General features: G+C 45.2%; 1 protein-coding gene across 7 annotated transcripts in view; it reads left to right on the top strand.

Moving 5' to 3' along the window:
• Nucleotides 1-18279, top strand: part of AHI1 (Abelson helper integration site 1) — a 205637-nt gene that overhangs the window by 88046 nt on the left and 99312 nt on the right. The gene's annotated exons all lie outside the window — the stretch shown is intronic.

Here is an 18279-nt window from a genome sequence, read left to right as displayed (position 1 = left end):
TGGGGCAGGGAAGTCACCACCCCTCCCTTTCATTAACAACTTCAAAAAACATCAAAGTTGTGTTAGGTGGGAATAGAAAGTAAGAGCCCCCTCCAGACTGACTGAGGGTCGCAGTGCCCTGGAGAAGTCCAGTGAATGTCAAACCAGACGCAAGGGCATGTGCCCATATCTGGTGACTACCCAATAGTCACATGTGACACTCTTCTCTGAAGGAGTAGTAGTCATCTAGTTGCTTCATCCAACAGAGATCACTAAATAAACTAGGTGTTGCCCCTTGTGACCATTTGCAGGTAATAACAAGGGTCTTTTTTCAGTAAAGTTGTCTTAGCTCTGGCTTCCCTTGTAGTTGTGAATGCTTTTAAGTTGCTGTTCCTATAGATCCTTTTGCAAATATCCCACATAATGTTAATAGATGTGCTACAAAAGTTAGCAGATGTATTGTGTGTTTCAGTGATTTGAAAATGTGAAAATTCAAAGATGGTAATGTATGTATGTATTGATTTTCTTTTTTTTCTTTTTTTTTTTTGCCTACACACACTTCACATGCATCAAGACTTTTTTGCAACAAACCAAATACCTGTGCATGAGGGACATCAGGTTTTGTAGTGTATTATTGCTTTAGATTTTTTTAAATATATACCATCTTGGAGCTGTTAATGTTGTTATATTTATACTATGCTAAACAGGCTTGTTAGTTTCAAGAGCTGAGACAAGGGTAACGCTCAGGCACTTTTGGCAAGTAATGATCAGAATAAAGTACTTTTGCAACTTTCCCCCCCCAAAAAATAATTCTAATAGAAAATATCAATAAATGTCACATCATAATCTGTGTTATGGACATAATGACATAGGACATAGTTCAAGTTTTACCAATATTTTTAGGAGCTGAGATATGTTTTTGTATTGTGCAAAAACTAAACTAGTCTGACCTTGAACTGACCACAGTAAATTATCCCCCCAAAAATGAGACACACACAAGATACATATTTTTGATCTGAAGGCAAGCCTTTGTTCATAAGACACTGAAGATACTGTTTAACATCAAAATATACTTCTGAAAATATCCATTCTCCTTCAGTAATGTTACTGCAGTGAAAACAAACGTGGATTAATAGAAATGTCACATAAGCTTATCATTGGCTTCAAGCTTTTCCCAATGTTTCGTAATTTAATAGAAAAGGTCCTTTCTTTTCTCTTTCATTTGTTCTCCATCACAGTCTTTCTCTTTTTCTCTCAGTTTTGCATTGTTATGGGGATTTTTTTTAAAGGCATTTGCTGGGAATTTGACATTAAATTCTTTTTCGGTTTGTATGAAACGACTCCACATACCCTAGCAGAGCGTACATTTAACAGTGGATGTTTTAGAAATGTGACCAACAGGCCTAAAAAAGGTCTGTAGTTAAAAATTTATTTTTTGTACTACAAATCTCTTTTACCCCTGTTGGTCAAATTTTTGAAACATCCACTGCTAAATATCTGCTCTGCCAGGGAGTGTGGAGTTGTTTCATACAAACTGAAAAAGAATTTAATATCAGATTCCCAACAAATGCCTTTTAAAAAAATTCTTAACAACAGTTAATCTTTTTGTCCTTATAACCCCTTTAGAGAGATTCTGGAATTACAGTCTTTTGTCCCTAGTGCTGTGTCATGATAGATATAGGGGAAGATGTCTCAGTCAAAGCCATTTCATTCATTGGTTAACCAGTAGTTACTTTAGTTAAGACCCCTGAAACACGCTAACTTAATGGCCTGACGGGCCCTGATCCCAAAAATATCACCTCCGGCCATGCCACACATATTGGTAGGATGCATGATTTTGGATTCAGGGATCAGATCCCAATTGCACCATTAATATTTGCCAGTACAGGGGGAGCTAAGGATCATGATCCCTGGCTCTCCTCTGTATTGGAAAATACAAAAGCAAGGTGACCAGTGAATCAGTGTAGTCCCAGGGCTAGGATCAACAACAAGCTGATTGTTGGTGCCTACCTTGAGATGCTCTGGGGTTGGTCCCAGAGCTCCGCCATACAGGCAGCAATGACAAAGACCTTGCCACAGTTCAATTTAAGGTATGATGGAAGCTGGCCACAAAATAATTGCACATATTTTGTGAAATAATTTTATGGCTTATTTCTGTTTGATTGCCTGAACATGTGGCTTGGTTAGTAATTAAGACACAATTAACTGGTTAATCATAACTTAAGTGTATGATCTGCCAGAGGCCTCAGAATCTTTCCCCTCTATTCTCATGTATCATATACTGGCTATGGCTGCTTCCACCATAACTTGCATCAAATGGGCCTGACATCAAGTGCCACTTGTGAATGCAGTGCCCTCTCACAGACCGCGAACCACATAGTTACGGAATGCCCTATCTTCCATTGCCCTGGAAACCTCAGTGCCCTCAGCAACCCATCTTGAACCTGGCTTAGCTCTATCCAATGTGAAATATTACTCTGATGCACCGCTTTTTGTCATCAAATACACACACACACATTTCACTCCTAAAAAATTTCTGACAGAAGATTATTTTCCTGACTCCTAATTCTGTGCTTGAACTGCTACTGGCTTCCTTTGTATAATTTGTGAGGTTTGTTTATTTTTTTAGATGCATCATTTCTCATGCATCATGGGGGTCTTTTGCTTAGTATACTAGCTATTTCACAGGTAATTTTTTCCAGTGGTTTATGAATGTTACTTTTAAACACCTGCTTTCTCAGGGCTACATCATATCCTCTGTGCCAAACCCAACTAACCTCAGCTAGACTTGATTTTGTACTTGATCATAAACTGCCTTACTTCAAATCCACACAGTTACAAATAGAATAAAGGTCTGAGACGACACTTGTTTTGCTGTGCATAGAGACAGGGTTTTTTCTTATTCTGGACAGAGATTCCCTGATTTATACTAGATGTACATAAATCTTTTTTTATCCCCATAAAAACCTTTCTTTTGCCATCAAGTTTGAATTTCTTACCTTTTCCACTCTTCTGCTCACATTTTAATACTTTCATGAATCTGTTTTTATCTTCTGGCTTTCACACAATGCAAACCTTTCTGTTAACTAATAGATAGTTTTGCTTTTGTCCTTTATTACATACTATACTTTTTGTGTCAGTCCTTTTTTAAAAGTGAAACTATTAAAGAAAACTGTAGTATCCCCCACCTTTCAGTATATACTCCCAGGGATTCCTGACCTCTCTCCGTATCTTACCTTAGGTTGTAGATTCTTTGGACGAGAACTGTACCTTCCTACATTACAGCCCATGTATCTTGTAGGGTTAAGTTAGTAATATCCATGCAAAAATGAGGGTTTGGAAAATATATCCATGGGCTGCACTGCCTACTTTAAAGGGCACCACTTTTCTGATCAGTTGTGTGGCACAGTGATTAGCTTCACCTGAATGGAGAAATATCATCATTTGAAGAAAAAGCCACAGTTGACAGCTGAGCTCTTCATCCTTAATTCAAAAGCTGACTGTGAATTAAGTGGATTGTGAGCCACCCATATACAAATTATCTGAGTAGTACTGTGTACCTGTGTCAAGTATCTTGCACACCCTTGGCTCAATATTAAAAAATGAAATGAGCTCAATCCTGAGGTCCTTGTCCAGGCATCGACCACTGGCTTCAAAGAAAGTTTACTGAATGAAGACTAAGAATTGAGCCAGCCATAAGTAGTAATTAGCTAGTAATTAATTCTAGCATTTTGAGAGAATGATGCTTTACAGCAAACACAGCTAGACACACTAACATTTTGACTTCACTAAAAACAATTAATTAAATGTACTCTTAAATATAAATTACATCTGTACGAGGAACATGATGGTTCTTGTATTAAAAGACAAAAAAAAATACTTTGGCAAAGTTGAGAACAATCAGAATGTTTTTTTCCATTAACACAGCTCCATTAACATAGTCAAAGGGGTTTTCCATCTAAAGAAAGTGAAAGCTGCTTCAAAGGACTCTGTTAATAACTTCAGAAACAAAGAAAGAGTTACAATTAAACTCTCCATTAATTTGATGGACTGCTTAAAAATACATTTTAATGTGGTCTAAAGCAACTGGTAAAATCAAAATCTTGCAGCTATAAAGTATACCAAAAATAATATTTTGACAGACAATTCTATATTGTTTTTTAAAAAGTCCAATTTTCACTTTCTCCATGGAAGAAGAAATGGAAAGGTGAAGTAGGTACATACTGTAATAAAATCACACACATCTGCAAAAGAACTTGATAGAAAGTTAGTGACTACATTAGAACCCTCAGTACTGTAGTGTAGTGTTTCCATCTCTTATGATTTTGGCACTTAGTGTTTTATCCTAGTACCCACCACTGTTTTATCTGAGTACCTTCCACATAAAAACAGTAGCAATAATAAAGTCACTTAGTCTCTGACTTATCTTTATTTTAAGGTTTAAAACTCCAGTGTTTAATTCTATTTATTGTTTGGCTATCTTTAGGTCATTTCAGGGTAGAAGGGAATATAATGATTTAGTCTCTAGTCTTGCCTTACTTGAATTTTTTTTAACTACTCCTGAATGTCAGGTGATTTTTTTTTAAAGAGGATTTTGCATTCACTTTTGTAATGAAAGCTAAGTTTCTAATATTGGTGGTGTGGAGAAGACTTGAAAATAAAATGTATAGTATAAAAAATCCCATAGGCAAATACAGATAACTCAGTTTCTTAATTTTCAATTTTCATAGTATTTTGAAGGGGTCTTAAAGCTTGATTTTTGGAAGGCCAGGTTTTAGCAATACTGTTGCAACATGGATTCATGTAGCTAGTCAGTATAAAGAAAGAGTAAAAGGTGAAATAAATTTTTCTTGTTGTGAATTAAAAATGTTATAAAAGTTGCATAAAAAATCCATATCCCTTAGAACAGTGAGGATTGCAGTTCACCTAATTTTGAAACTGGACAGTTTGTGCCTGTCTTTGAGCAGTTATTTGGCATAACACTAAAGGGATTGAAGGCAAAGATAATTTGATACCTCTCCAGGTTTGTGATTTGTTGATACATTTTCCGGGAGGCTAGGTCCATCTAGGCTGGCCAGAACCTTCATAGCTCATTGCAGGAGCTTAAGATAACTGGAGTATAAGTATTTTAACCATGTCTCTTTCTCCTGAACAGTTCTCACACTTTGGGGACTGAGAGGTATTGGAAAATAGATACTATGCTGGCACTGTGTCACTTGGGGACTAAGGACTTAGATTACACATACACTGGTTTAAGTGATCAGAAAGTGGTTTAAACCTGTAAAAGAACAGATGTTCAGTGCAGATAAACCAGTTTGAAAATGGCTAAAATAGGTCTGAGATAAACCTGGTTGAATGTAGTATCAGACTTAACTGATTTAGGTTAAACCGATTTATGCAATATCTGTCCCAGACCGCTTCCTGGCTTAAGTTAAACCAGAGTCCCCCAGCATCCCAGATGCTATGCAGCACTGAGTGGGGCTCTCTGCTCCAGAGCAGGGCTAGCCTTTCCCCTCTGCTCCCTGGTTGGAGCAAAGACTTTCAGGCACAGCAGGGTCTGCTTGGCTTCCCCCTGCCCTCTCCCCACCACTCAGTGCTCAAGCAGGGATCCCTCCGTCTTCCCTCTGACAGCACAGACCATAGCCAGCATGTGGTTTGCTAGCTAATTCTGAGGGGTGTCTATGTAAGGCTGACAGGACAGTGTTGACTTAGGGCTTTTTGGAGCGAATCAAAAGGTAGCTGGTAATGTCCCACCATTCCTTCCTTGGAAAAAGTTGTTTAAGCACTTTTTTTTAAGAACTGGCTGAGGCCACATGCTCCAGGACCATGGTTGTCATGGGTGACTTCAACTACCCAGACATCTTGTGGGAGGATCACTCAGCAAAATCCAAGTGGTCACAAAGCTTCCTATCATGCATGGACGACCTCTACCTGACTTAAGAAGTCTATGTGCCAACGAGAGGTAAAGCTCTGCTCAACCTGGTACTGGCAACTGGGGATGACCTAATCAGCGACCTAGTGATCGATGGGAAGCTGGGTGACAGCGACCATGAGCTGATCACTTTCACCATCCGCCATAAAGCTGGCATGTCAACACAGAAGTCCTTGACTTCAGGAAAGCTGACTTTGACAAGCTCAGGAGGCTTGTCAGTGAAGCCCTAAAGGACCATGACCTCAGGGAGAGGGGAGTTCAGAAAGAGTGGCTGCTCCTCAAGGAAGCAATCCTCAATGCACAAGCTAATTCTATTCCATCTTGGAGGAAAGGCAGCAAGAAGGCACAGCAGCCCCCCTGGCTCTCCAGGGATCTAGCAGACCTCCTGAGGCTAAAAAGAAAGACCTGCAAAGGATGGAGGATGGGATTCACACCCAAGGAGATTTATTCTGCACTGGTCCGGTCCTGCAGGGAGCAAACCAGGAAAGCCAAGGCTGCAACTGAACTCCAACTAGCTTTGAGCATCAAGGACAATAAAAAGTCCTTTTTCAGATATGTGGGGAGCCGGAGGAAAAGCAAGGGCAACATTGGACCCCTGGTAAACCAGATGGGACAACTGCCAACTGACGCCCAGGAAAAAGCCAACCTATTAAATGGGTACTTTGCGTCGGTCTTTTGTCAGTCCTGTGGGATGACCATGCCCACTACGGGACAGGGAGTTCCAAATGAGGGAGTTTCTCTGCCCTCCATCAATGTTGACCTCATGAAGAAACACCTTGAGAGGCTGGATACCTTCAAGTCAGCTGGCCCTTACAATTTATACCCCAGGGTACTCAAGGAGCTGGCGAGCATCATAGCCCAGCCTCTGGCATGGATCTTTGAGTACTTCTGGCACTCTGGTATAGTGCCCAAAGACTGGAAGAAGGCCAATGTCGTGCCTATCTTCAAGAAATGGAGGAAAGTGAATTTGGCTAACTACAGGCCCTTCAGCCTAACCTCTATCCCAGGGAAGGTCTTAGAAAAGTTTATTAAAGAGGCCATCCTTAATGGACTGTCCGATGCCAACATCCTAAGGGATAGCCAGCATGGGTTTGTTGCGGGTAGGTCTTGCTTGATCAATCTCATTTCCTTTTAGAACCAGGTGACCTATCACCTGGACAAAAGAGAAGAGATTGATGTCATATATCTTGACTTCAAAAAAGCCTTTGATCTGGTATCCCATGATCATCTCTTGGTGAAACTGGCCAACTGTGTCCTTGGGTCCACCACAATCCACTGGCTCGGAAATTGGCTCCTTGGTCAGTCCCAGAGGGTGGTAATTGATGGAAGGAAATCGTCATGGTGCCCTGTGACTAGTGGGGTCCCCCAAGGCTCTGTCCTTGGACCCATATTGTTCAACATCTTCATTGATGATGTGGACATTGGAGTCCGAAGCAGACTGGCCAAGTTCGCCAATGACATCAAACTTTGGGGCAAAGCATCCACACCAAAAGATTTAGGGACAGGCCCAACAAATGGGTGGATGAGAATCTGATGGTGTTTAACACTGAAAAATGCAAGGTTCTCCACCTTGGGAAGAAAAACCTGCAGCATCCTTATAGGCTTGGCAGTGCTATGTTGGCTAGTACTACGGAAGAAAGAGACTTGGAGGTCATCATTGACCACAAGATGAACATGAGCCTGCAATGCGATGCTGCAGCTAGTAAAGTGAGCAAAACGCTGGCTTGCATCCATAGATGCTTCTCAAGCAAATCCTGGGACGTCATTCTTCCCTTGTACTCGGCCTTGGTGAGGCTGCAGCTGGAGTACTGTATCCAGTTTTGGGCTTCACAATTCAAAAAGGATGTGGAGAAGCTTCAGAGAGAAGAGCCACGCGCATGATCAGAGCTTAGGAAAACAGATATTTCAATGACAGGCTGAGAGCTATGGGGCTCTTTAGCCTGGAAAAGCGCAGACTCAAGGGTGATCTGATGGCCACCTGTAAGTTTATCAGGTGTGACCACGTTTGTTCACCAGAGTGCCCCAAGGGATGATGAGGTCAAATGGTTATAAACTACTGCAAGACTGTTTCAGGCTGGACATAAGGAAGAATTTCTTTACTGTCTGAGCCCCCAAGGTCCAGAACAGCCTGCCATCAGAGGTCGTTCAAGCACCTACATTGAACACCTTCAAGATAAATTTGGATGCTTATCTTGCTGGGATTCTATGATCCCAGCTGACTTCCTGCCCCTTGGGGGGGGGGCTGGAATCAATGATCTTCTGAGGTCCCTTCCAGCCCTAATGTCTATGAAATCTATGAAGATCTTGAACTAATGAGAGAGGCTATTGTTTTGCTAATGGGCTGATAAATGCTTTGTAACTCCCTGCTGGCTTGGAGCAGGGAGTGGGGGAACTCCTCCCAAATCAGAGCATCCTGCTGGGGCCTATTCCCCCTCCCTCCCCCCGCTCAGCATTATGGAAGGAAAGGAAGTGCTGCTCTAGTGCCCGCCCCCCCGGGTTTCTAGCCTGAGCCACAGCAAACATGTGCCTGCATTTCCTCAATTCCAAGGGGATGTCTGTATGTTTACAATCCAGTTCAGCCTAGCCAAGTTAGACTAACCTGCGGTGATTGAATCAATTCAGGCTTAGGCTTTTTGAATGTCTGTCCCTAGCTAGGAAATCCTCCTGTGTTGGAGGAAGCTGTGTGAAACAGGTTGAATCTGGCCATTCCCCTTGCATCTACTGTAGAGGAGATGAAAGAACAGTAGCAAGCACAAGGATAAGAATCTCACCCGTAATCAGAGCTGGCCTTAGGGAAAATAGAGCCCTGGGCAAACTTGTATTTTGGTGCCCCTGCCCTCAGGTGCTCTCCCCCACTGCATCTCCCTCAAGTCAGCAGCGTTGCTGCAGGCAGAGGCAGATGGGGAGGAGGAGCATGGGGTTGGCCCCATCCATGGCTCATCCCCGTCGTCAGCCACCCCACTGCAGCCACCCAGCAAATGTCAGCCCAGCCTGCCACTGTCTGAGCACCCATGTGGAGCTACCATTTGGTCCAGGAGTGATTGCGACATCCCAAGTACATTCGTGTTGTGAGCTCTGGCCAGGTGGGAGTTGGCAGGGAAGGGACAGGAAGAACTCGGCTTCCCAGGTAAAGTACTGCTGGGGGGGGTACCCCCCTAACCATGGTGTCCTGGGTGGTCACTCATGTCACCTACTCCTAAGGCTGGCTCTGTCCACAATCTGCTCTTGAAAATGATACTATGTAAAATCAAGATTTGAATTGGATCAGTTTTGTTGTACAGCAAAGAAAGCCATTCTTCATATTACAAAACAATAATGAAGGACTCTTCTGGAATTGAAAGGTTCGGATATTCATGGGAATGACAGAAAATCTTGTTAGAGACATCAAAAAAGTGCAGCTTTCCCACACTGCGGTGTTCAAGTGGCATGCTCTTGCTTCAGTGAGAACTGTTGTTGTGGAGCGGCCCAGATGTTAGTGAGGGAAGAAGAATATTCATTGTTAGGGTAGGAAGCCATCTTATTCAGAACTAAGTTTACAAAACCAAGCAAAATCATTATTTGCATGCTTCCAGTAGAGTAATATTTGGACAGCTTTCAGAGGTTTTAAATGTGAATCTGATCTGTCATGCTTTCTTCTCAGCTGATTGGGTCATAGTTGTTTTTTATGTGAGTTGGGTATGTTTTATGTGGCAAGAATAAATAGACATGTAGCCACCACCCCTGGGTTGTGAGGGGTTAAGTAGAGAGGGGTGGGGCATTCCAAGACCGGGAAAACCAGACCTGGGAGCTGGCTTGAATTATAGTTCCTAGACTGCTTGGAGGGATGGCAGGAGGGGAAGTGGGAAAGAAGATAGTCAAGGAGAGTGCCATTTTGCCTGGAACTGTGTGGAAGGAGCAGTTGAGAGGCCTTGCTCCCTGATACGCTCCGTGTACCATTGCAAGAGTCCCCATGGAGATTGTGGAGGAGCCTGGTCTGAGTGCATCTGGGAGAAGGAACTACTTCCCAACTGAAGAGACTCCAGAAGGAAGAGAAACTGACTGCTGCTACAGAGTAGCCCTGTCTACATGAGATGCTGACTGTGCAGTCATTACTGTGCAGTTGTTTAGTACTCGTTCATATAAGTACTAAATAACTGCACCATAACCAGAGTTACTGCACAGTAGCGTTGCCGAACAGCTTTTGATAACAATCTTCAAATACCCAATAGGCAATTATAAAGAGGATAAAGACAGACTAGTCTGTGTGTTCATAGAGGATAAGACAAGGAGCAATCACCTCAAACTGCAACAGAGGAAATTTAGATTGGAGAATAGGAAGAGATTTTTCACCTGGGACGCTTTAGTCAGGGCTTGATTACAGGACTAGATGGCTTTATGAAGTCCCTTCCACTGTACTTCCCTTTGATCCTATCCCACACATTCCAAAAAAATAATCTTATATAATGAGATGTTGTCGTATTTTTGAGCCATTGTCATCTTGGGGTGAAATCTTTAAAAATATCTCCTCTGCCATTTAGGCACCTAAATAAATTGGCCAGATTCTGAAAAGTGCTGATCACCTAGGACCTCACATTCTTACAGGTGTTTCATCTTTTGTAAATTGGGCTATTTTGCTTAAGAGCCTAGCAGCGAAATTTGGATGCCAAATACATTGTATAGCTGATCTTTTAATTCTTTTCTTGTAAATATTTATCCCTTGCAGACAGGAGACAAAAATGCAAATTTGTCATTTAAGTTTACAGATAAGGTTTTTAACCATGTATTTTAGAGGGGGTTTTTTAACCACAGAGCCATATCTGTATAATTTAGCCACTTAAAAAAAAGTTAGTTACAAAAAGAAATACTACATACAGCATATAAAGGTACTAGTGCTATTGCATGGGTGGATCTACTATTTTGAAAAGTGGGGTGGAAATGGTGTGGTGCATCAATATTATTCAGTTTGAGATTGAAGAAAAACAAACAAAAACAAACAGGTTAGGAACTAATTAGAAAGGCTGGACAAGTCCATGAGGTAGGATGGGATGCACCCAGGGGTGCTGAGGGAGTTGGATGATGTGATTGTAGAGCCATTGGCCATCATCTTTGAAACCTCCTGGAGATCAGGAGAGGTCCTGGATGGTTGGAAAAGGGCAAACATAGTGCCCATATTTAAGAAAGGGAAAAAGGAGGATCCAGGCCCACTTCAGTCCCTGGAAAAATCATGGAGAAGATCCTCAAGGAATCTATTTCTGAGCACTTGGAGGAGAAAAGTGTGATTAAGAACAGTCAGCATGGATGTACCAGGGGCCAGTCAAGCCTGACCAACCTGATTGCCTCACATGATGAGATGAGTGGCTCTGTGGATGCAGGAAGACTGATAGAGGTAGTGTGCCTTGACTGTAGCAAGGCTTTTGATACAGTCTCCCACAATGTTCTCACAGGCTAGCTAAGGAAGTATGGGCTAGATGAATGGACTGTAAGATAGAAAACTGGCTGGAGCATCGAGCTCATAGAGTAGTAATCAATGGTTCTATGTCTTGTTGGCAGCTAGTACCAAGTAGAGTGCCCCAGGGGTCAATTCTAGGGCCGGTTTTGTTTAATGTCTTCATCAATGACCTGGCAAATGTCATAAAGTGCACCCTCAGCAAGTTTGCAGATGACAGTAAGCTAGGGGGAGTAGTAGATACACTGGAGGATAGGGCTAGGATTCAGAGTGACCTAGACATATTGGAGGCTTGGGCCAAAAGGAATCTCATGAAGTTCAACAAGGACAAGTGCAAAGCCTTGCACTTAAGACAGAACAATCCCTTGCCACAATACAGGCTGGGGGCAGCAGCCTGGCAGAAAAGGACCTGGGAGTTGCACTGAACAGTAAGCCAAATATGAGCCAACAGTGTGTGCCCTTGTTGCCAAGCGGGCTAGTAACATACTGGCCTGCATTGGTAGGTCAATGGAAGTGATTAATCCCCTCTGTTCAGCACTGGTGAGACCACACCTGGAGTACTGTGTTCAGTTTTGGGCCCTCCACTAACAAAGGATGTGGACAAATTGGGGAGAGTCCAGCAGAGGGCAACAAGAATGGTGAGCAGGCTAGGGTACCTGACTGCTGAGGACAGACTGAGGGAACTGGGCTTATTTAGTCTGGAGAAGAGAAGACTGAGGGAGGATTTAACAACAGCTTTAGACTACCTGAAAGGGGGTTTGAAAGAGGATGGAGTTAGACTGTTCTCAGTGGTGGCAGATAACAGAACAAAGAGCAATGGCCACAAGTTGCAGCAAGGGAAGTTTAGGTTATACATTAGGAAGAATTTTTGCACTAAGAAGACAGTAAAACACTGGAACAGGTTACCCAGACCAGTGGTGGAATTCCCATCCTTGGAAGTTTTCAAGACCCAGCTAAACAAAGGTTTGTCTGGGATGATCTAGTTGGACATGGTCCTGCTTTGAGCAGGGGTTGAACTAGATGACCTCCTGAGGTCCCTTCCCACCCTAATTTTCTATGATTTCTATTAAGTATAACTTTAGTGAACTGTATATTAATTTTATGTTAAATGTTAAGTAGGCTGTCAAACGATTAAACAATTTGATCACGATTAGTTGCACAGTTAAAAAAAATAGCTGCAATTAATTTCAAGTTTAATTGCACAGCTAAAAACTCAAAACTGTGTGCAAAAATACTCAAACTTATGCAAAATTATGCAAGTACTTTGTATGGTTGGGGGGTGGATGTGGGAGGTTGGGATTGTGAAGGTGTGGGAGACTGTAGGGGTGAGGGGGTTGGAGCCCAGGGAGTAGAGTTCTTGCATACCCAGGCAGAATGTGGGGTGCTGTAGGTCAAGAGTGAGAGGAAGCAGCAGGACTGGGGGGGCTGTGGCTTGGGAGTGAAGGGCAGACAGACAGACACATACAAACACACACACGCACATGCACACAGACAGACACATACAAACACACCACCCAGCTAGTAGGTGCATGGAGGGGGAGGTGAGTGTGGGAGGGAAGGGGTGATGGGGGCAGATTGAAGCCGCCACAGTGATGGAGGGAGTGGGGCAGGCGCTGGGGTGAATGGGGCAGGTTGTGCGACGGTCAGAGCTCTGGGTGGCTCATCCAGGGGTATTGATGGGGGGACTCCCACTGCTATGCACATCCCAGGGGAGGTATAGCGGGCACATGCCCCCAGATTTGTGCATGGGGCAGAGACAGGCTGCTGCTGTGGGCTGGGGTTCTGCGGCCTCTTGCTGTTGCCCTGGGATTTGCACAATGCTGTGCTGTGCTTTCTACCGCTGGGTGCAATCTGCCTCCCACATCCAGCCTCTGTGGTGCTCTGTATAGGGCTGGACTCCACCAGCTCCTGCCCAAGGCAGCCTTCACCGTATTCCTGCCTTTACATGCCTGGTGCCTGCCGACAGTCCCAGCCCTGGCCCTGGTGAAGCCTTCTTCCACTCACTTGTCTGCCTGCAGGTGGCTGCTCATTGCACCGGCCAGGTGGACTGTGTGGAAGATGGCCTGGAGCTGGAGCCAGAACCAGAACCCCACATGCTGGGGCAGGAATTACCCATCTGTAGCTTTACCTGTGCCGTGGCTGGGCATATGGTACCCGAAGTGCATCCCCATGGCTGCCGTCACTTCCCTGCCCTACCTGCTGCCCAGAGTGGCGCAGCAGGGACAAGAGAAGGAGGTGCTGTTGAAGATGGGGAGGCCGAGCAATACCCAGGCAGCTGCAGCAGCAATGGGAGCAGCCCCACCATGAAGCTATGCATGTTGGCCAGGGCCAGGGTGGTGTCATCAGTGGGAACAGGACAGGTGCAGTTAGAAGTGTGGGGCAGGCTGCCCCAAATGGCAGGTGGGTTTTGACCCCATATGGAGTATTCTGGGAGCAGCTACAGGCCAGATGCAATCAACTGGTGGACTGGATCCAGTCCATGGGCCATATTTTGCCTGCCCTTTACCTTAAAGTGAGCTTTTAAAGATAAGCCAGGGCTTTCACTGTTGCCACTGTTTGTGCTGTTGCAAGGGGAGTTGAGATATTGAGCTGACCCTTCATATGCAAAAGCTGCATTCTGAACAGCATGACCCAAGAGAAGGTGCTACTTTACCCATTCCCAGCGGGGCAGTTTGTTCCCTCATTGCAGCAGCTTTGTTAGCTACATGGAAGGGACGATAGAGTAGGGGTTGGATTTTCGTTACCTGCCCTGGCTCCACACCACAACCCATTCCCTGCTGACTCTGGTGCCAGCAGTTTGCTTCTTCATTGAAGTAGCTGTCCTGCTCCTTCATTGAAGTAGCTGTCCTGGTCAGGTTAAGGGAAGCGGGGATAAGACTTTCCTCAAGAGTAGCATGTGCTGTAGATCTTCAGAGCCCTGGCTTTGGTGCAGGCAGTTTGCTGTCCATGGCCTCAGCTGTGCTGGTTGGCTGTGTGGAGGGGAGGGGAAAAAGAGAATTGTACTTTCCCCTGGTGTGGTGCTGTGTTCTGGCTCCCAGGTGAGTCAGTCTTAGGGCTCACCCCACACCTTGCTTAATCCACTAGCTGGCAACAGCCTTCTTGGCTATGTAGAGGGGTCAAGGAAGAGGGGATGAGACTTTTCTTACCTGCCATAGGTTTTGAGAGCCCAGCTCAGGGCTCCACACCACTTACCCATTCCTTGCTGGTTATGATGCAAAAAAATGGTACCTTCATGACAAAAATTGTACCTTCATCATGCATTTGAGATAATTATCCTGGCACATGTCCATGAGGGGCCAGCAGGGGTTCATTAGAGGCAGGTCCTGCTTAGGGGCAACCAACATGGGTTCATTAGAGGCAGGTCCTGTCAGACCACCAACCTGGTGGCCTTCTATGACCAGGTCACAAAATCCTTAGATGCAGGGGTAGCAGTGGACATAGTTTTTCTGGACTTTAGGAAGGTCTTCAACACTGTCTCTCACCCCGTTCTCATTTAAAAAACTGGGGGACTGTGGTGTCGACACCTACACAGTCAAATGGGTCGCCAGCTGACTGGAGGGCCACACCCAGAGGGTGGTGGTGGATGGGTCATTTTTGACCTGGAAGAATGTGGGCAGTGGGGTTTCGCAGGGCTCTGTCCTCGGGCCTGCACTGTTCAACATCTTCATCAGTGACTTGGACGAGGGGGTAAATAGCACCCTTTTCAAATTTGCTGATGACACTAAGATGTGGAGGGATATGGGCACGCTAGAAGGAAGGAATAGGCTACAATCAGACCTAGACAGGCTACAGGGGTGGGCGGACGAGAATAGGATGGAATTCAACACTGACAAGTGCAAGGTGATGCACCTGGGGAGGAAGAACCAGCAGCATACGTACAGGTTGGGGAACTCCCTTCTCATCAGTGCAGAGACAGAAAAGGATTTTGGAGTCATCACTGATGCCAAGATGAACATGGGCCGGCAGTGTGGGGATGCAGTCAGGAAGGCCAACCGCATCTTGTCATGCATCCACAGATGCATCTCAGGCAGGTCCAAGGAGGTGATACTCCCCCTCTATGCGACTGGTCAGGCCATAGCTAAACTACTGCATCCAGTTCTGGGTGCTGCACTGCAAGAGGGATATGGACAACATGGAGAGGATCCAGAGGAGGGACACTCGCATGATCAGGGGGCAGCAGGGCAGGCCCTATGAGGAGAGGCTACGGGACCTGAACCTGTTCATCCTCCACAAGAGAAGGCTGAGGGGGGATCTAGTGGCCTGTTACAAACTAGTCAGAGGGGACCAGGAGGCATTGGGGGAGTCCCTGTTCCCCCGAGCACTACCAGGAGTGACTAGAAATAATGGTCACAAGCTGGCAGAGGGTAGATTCAGACTAGATTCAGGAGGCGCTACTTCACTGTCAGGGCAGCTAGGATCTAGAACCAACTTCCAAGAGAAGTGGTGCTGGCTCCTACCCTGGGGGTCTTTAAGACAAAGCTAGACAATCACCTTGCTGGGGTCGTTTGACCCCAGTACTCTTTCCTGCCATGGCAGGGGGTGGGACTTGATGATCTGCTCAGGTCCCTTCTGACCCTACTAACTATGAAACTATGAAGCAGCAACTGTTCTGCCCACACAGAGTGGAGGAGAGGAAGAAGGGATAGGACTTTTCCTGGAGCAACATTTGGTAGCAGCACCCAGCACCTGCAACATGTGGTAGCAGCAGGAACCCAGCTATGCCCTATTCCCTGCTGGCTTTTGTCCAGGGAGTTTCCTGCCTAAGGCAGTAGCTCTACTGGCCACTGGCCTAGACATGTGGAAGGGAGCAGTAGGAGGAGTTGGGACTTTCCCTGGCTTGGTCCAAGAGTGTGGCTTATGGTCTGCTCTGCACTGTTTACCCTTACTTCTGCCCCTTTTAATCTCTCCACCTCCCCTTTTGCTTGGGTTTTCCCTTTATTGTTTTGCTCTTCCAGCCTCCTGCAAAGGGAACTCCCAACCCAACCTTAAACAGCCCCCCAACCTTAAGCAGCCTCAGGGTACACAGAGTGAGTACAGGTACCAAGTGAGTGAAGCAGGAATAAAAGGGTGATACATCAATACCAGTGCGCCCCTTCTGGAGCTGTCCCTGTGCTGTTGCATCAAATAGCTTGGAAAAAAAAACAAAACAAAAAAACACAAGTGAAGAATTCTATGCGAATATTATGTTTATCTATAAAACCTGGAGGGGGAAAAAAATCACACTGTTACTACTTTCTGATGAGGAGACAAATACTAATATCTTTTTAGAAATTAGATTTTTTTTCTTTACAGTTTCAATACAGTTTGATAATTTTTTTCTCATAGAGGCCTATTATATGTTCAAATTAAAGCAGGATAGAAATCAGCCATAGAGTTGTTGCACATTTTCAAATACTAACTTTATTGTTGGCTGGCTATTTTTATCGTGTGATAATTACTTTTCCTTTGTGGCTGGTCTAAATTTATTCCATGATTAACCAATTACTTGTGTGATCATTACTTGGCACTTGTAGTCAGTCTTACTTTGCACAAGTTGCCTCTCTACATTTATTGTATGATTAACTAGTTAATTGAGTAATATATGTAACGTGTAGCAGAGGCAAAAGTCTCATAAGCTTTTGTTAATATTAGTCTTGTTGCTTGCATGTTGTTCTGCAAGCTATTTTTAATATAGCTCAAAGTCTCAAACCCTTTATGTTGGCTGTTTTTTTATATTATTATGAAGTGTGATGGGGCAAGCTTGGAGCCGAGTCTCAAGCTGGCCTGCCCGCTTGTCTACATAGGGCAGTCTGTCCAGTCTCACTTGCCATGACTTTGCTGTAACAATGAACCAGTAGTAAATGTGGGAGGCTACCCATTACATGCCCCGATACCAGGGGGTGCTATCCACAGCTCTATACCATCCCTACACCCTGGTCCATGCCTCACAGAAGACATCCAGTATGTCACTATGCTCCTGGCCTAACAGCAGGCCAGCTTAGTCCTATGTCAGGTCTCATTCACTCACACACTCAGACTGCCCCCTCTCATTGGGGCCTCTTGCACTCCACCCTCTCTCACTGGGTGTCCTGCTCGTCGCATGATACTGTACCTGCTTCACTCTGCCATGCTCCCTTGAGTGGCCCTGTAAGCCATCAGGCTTATCTGAGTCACGCCTTGGGCGGTGACATGTAGTCTCTTGGGCTTGTCCCATGACCCTCACCTGAGTAGTGGCCAGCCGATTCACTGAACGGAAAGCTAACTCTGCCCTAGCCCCTCCCCATGCTTCTCACACCATACAATTTGATCTCATAGGGGTTGGCCCATGTGCAGCCCTTCTGGCTGTCCCACAGCCCTACTCAGCACACCCCTTTGGGCTGTCCTTCAGGCCAACCCCCAGCTCTACTCAACCCCTGTCAGGGCCTTCAGTACTGCCCCCTCTCTGTGGCTACACAACTATCCCCTCCCTGGGTCCTCTGAGGTCTTTCACCCCTGTGGATTCAGGGGTCTGCAACTGTGCCTGGCCCCACTCCTATCCTGCAGTCTTATACCCCCTGGGGCTCAGGTGGTTGTAGCTTACCTGGCCCACTTACTCATAGTATTGTGGGGCTGGGGTTATTTAGCCTCCCCGACCCGTCTTTCACTGGGTTGGTGAGCGGTCCTGGCATTTGAGTGGGGCTGCCGTGCCACCAGCAATCCCACCATGCCTTCCCTTCCCAGCAGGGTGCAGTTTAAATTCATGCCCAGGACTAGGAGCCTCCAAGCCATCTCCCTAGCTCCTGCTCTTACCTCCAGGATGTTCCAGGCTGCAAGGGAGTCAGATGGTGCTGCTCCCTTGGCTACAAGCAGCTAACTGTTGTCTCTTCCTGACAGATCTTTGTTTGAAAATGGTTGCCTGTTTCAGCCCTTAAAGTGGCAGGCACCAAAGGTACACTGCCACATGAATACATACCAAGATGTTTAA

This window comes from Crocodylus siamensis, chromosome 1 (genome assembly GCF_052110815.1).
Source record: "Crocodylus siamensis isolate JL-2025a chromosome 1, ASM5211081v1, whole genome shotgun sequence".
Lineage (NCBI taxonomy): Eukaryota > Metazoa > Chordata > Crocodylia > Crocodylidae > Crocodylus > Crocodylus siamensis.
Note: the sequence above shows the minus strand (reverse complement) of the source record. Positions and strands in the feature narration are given on the sequence as shown.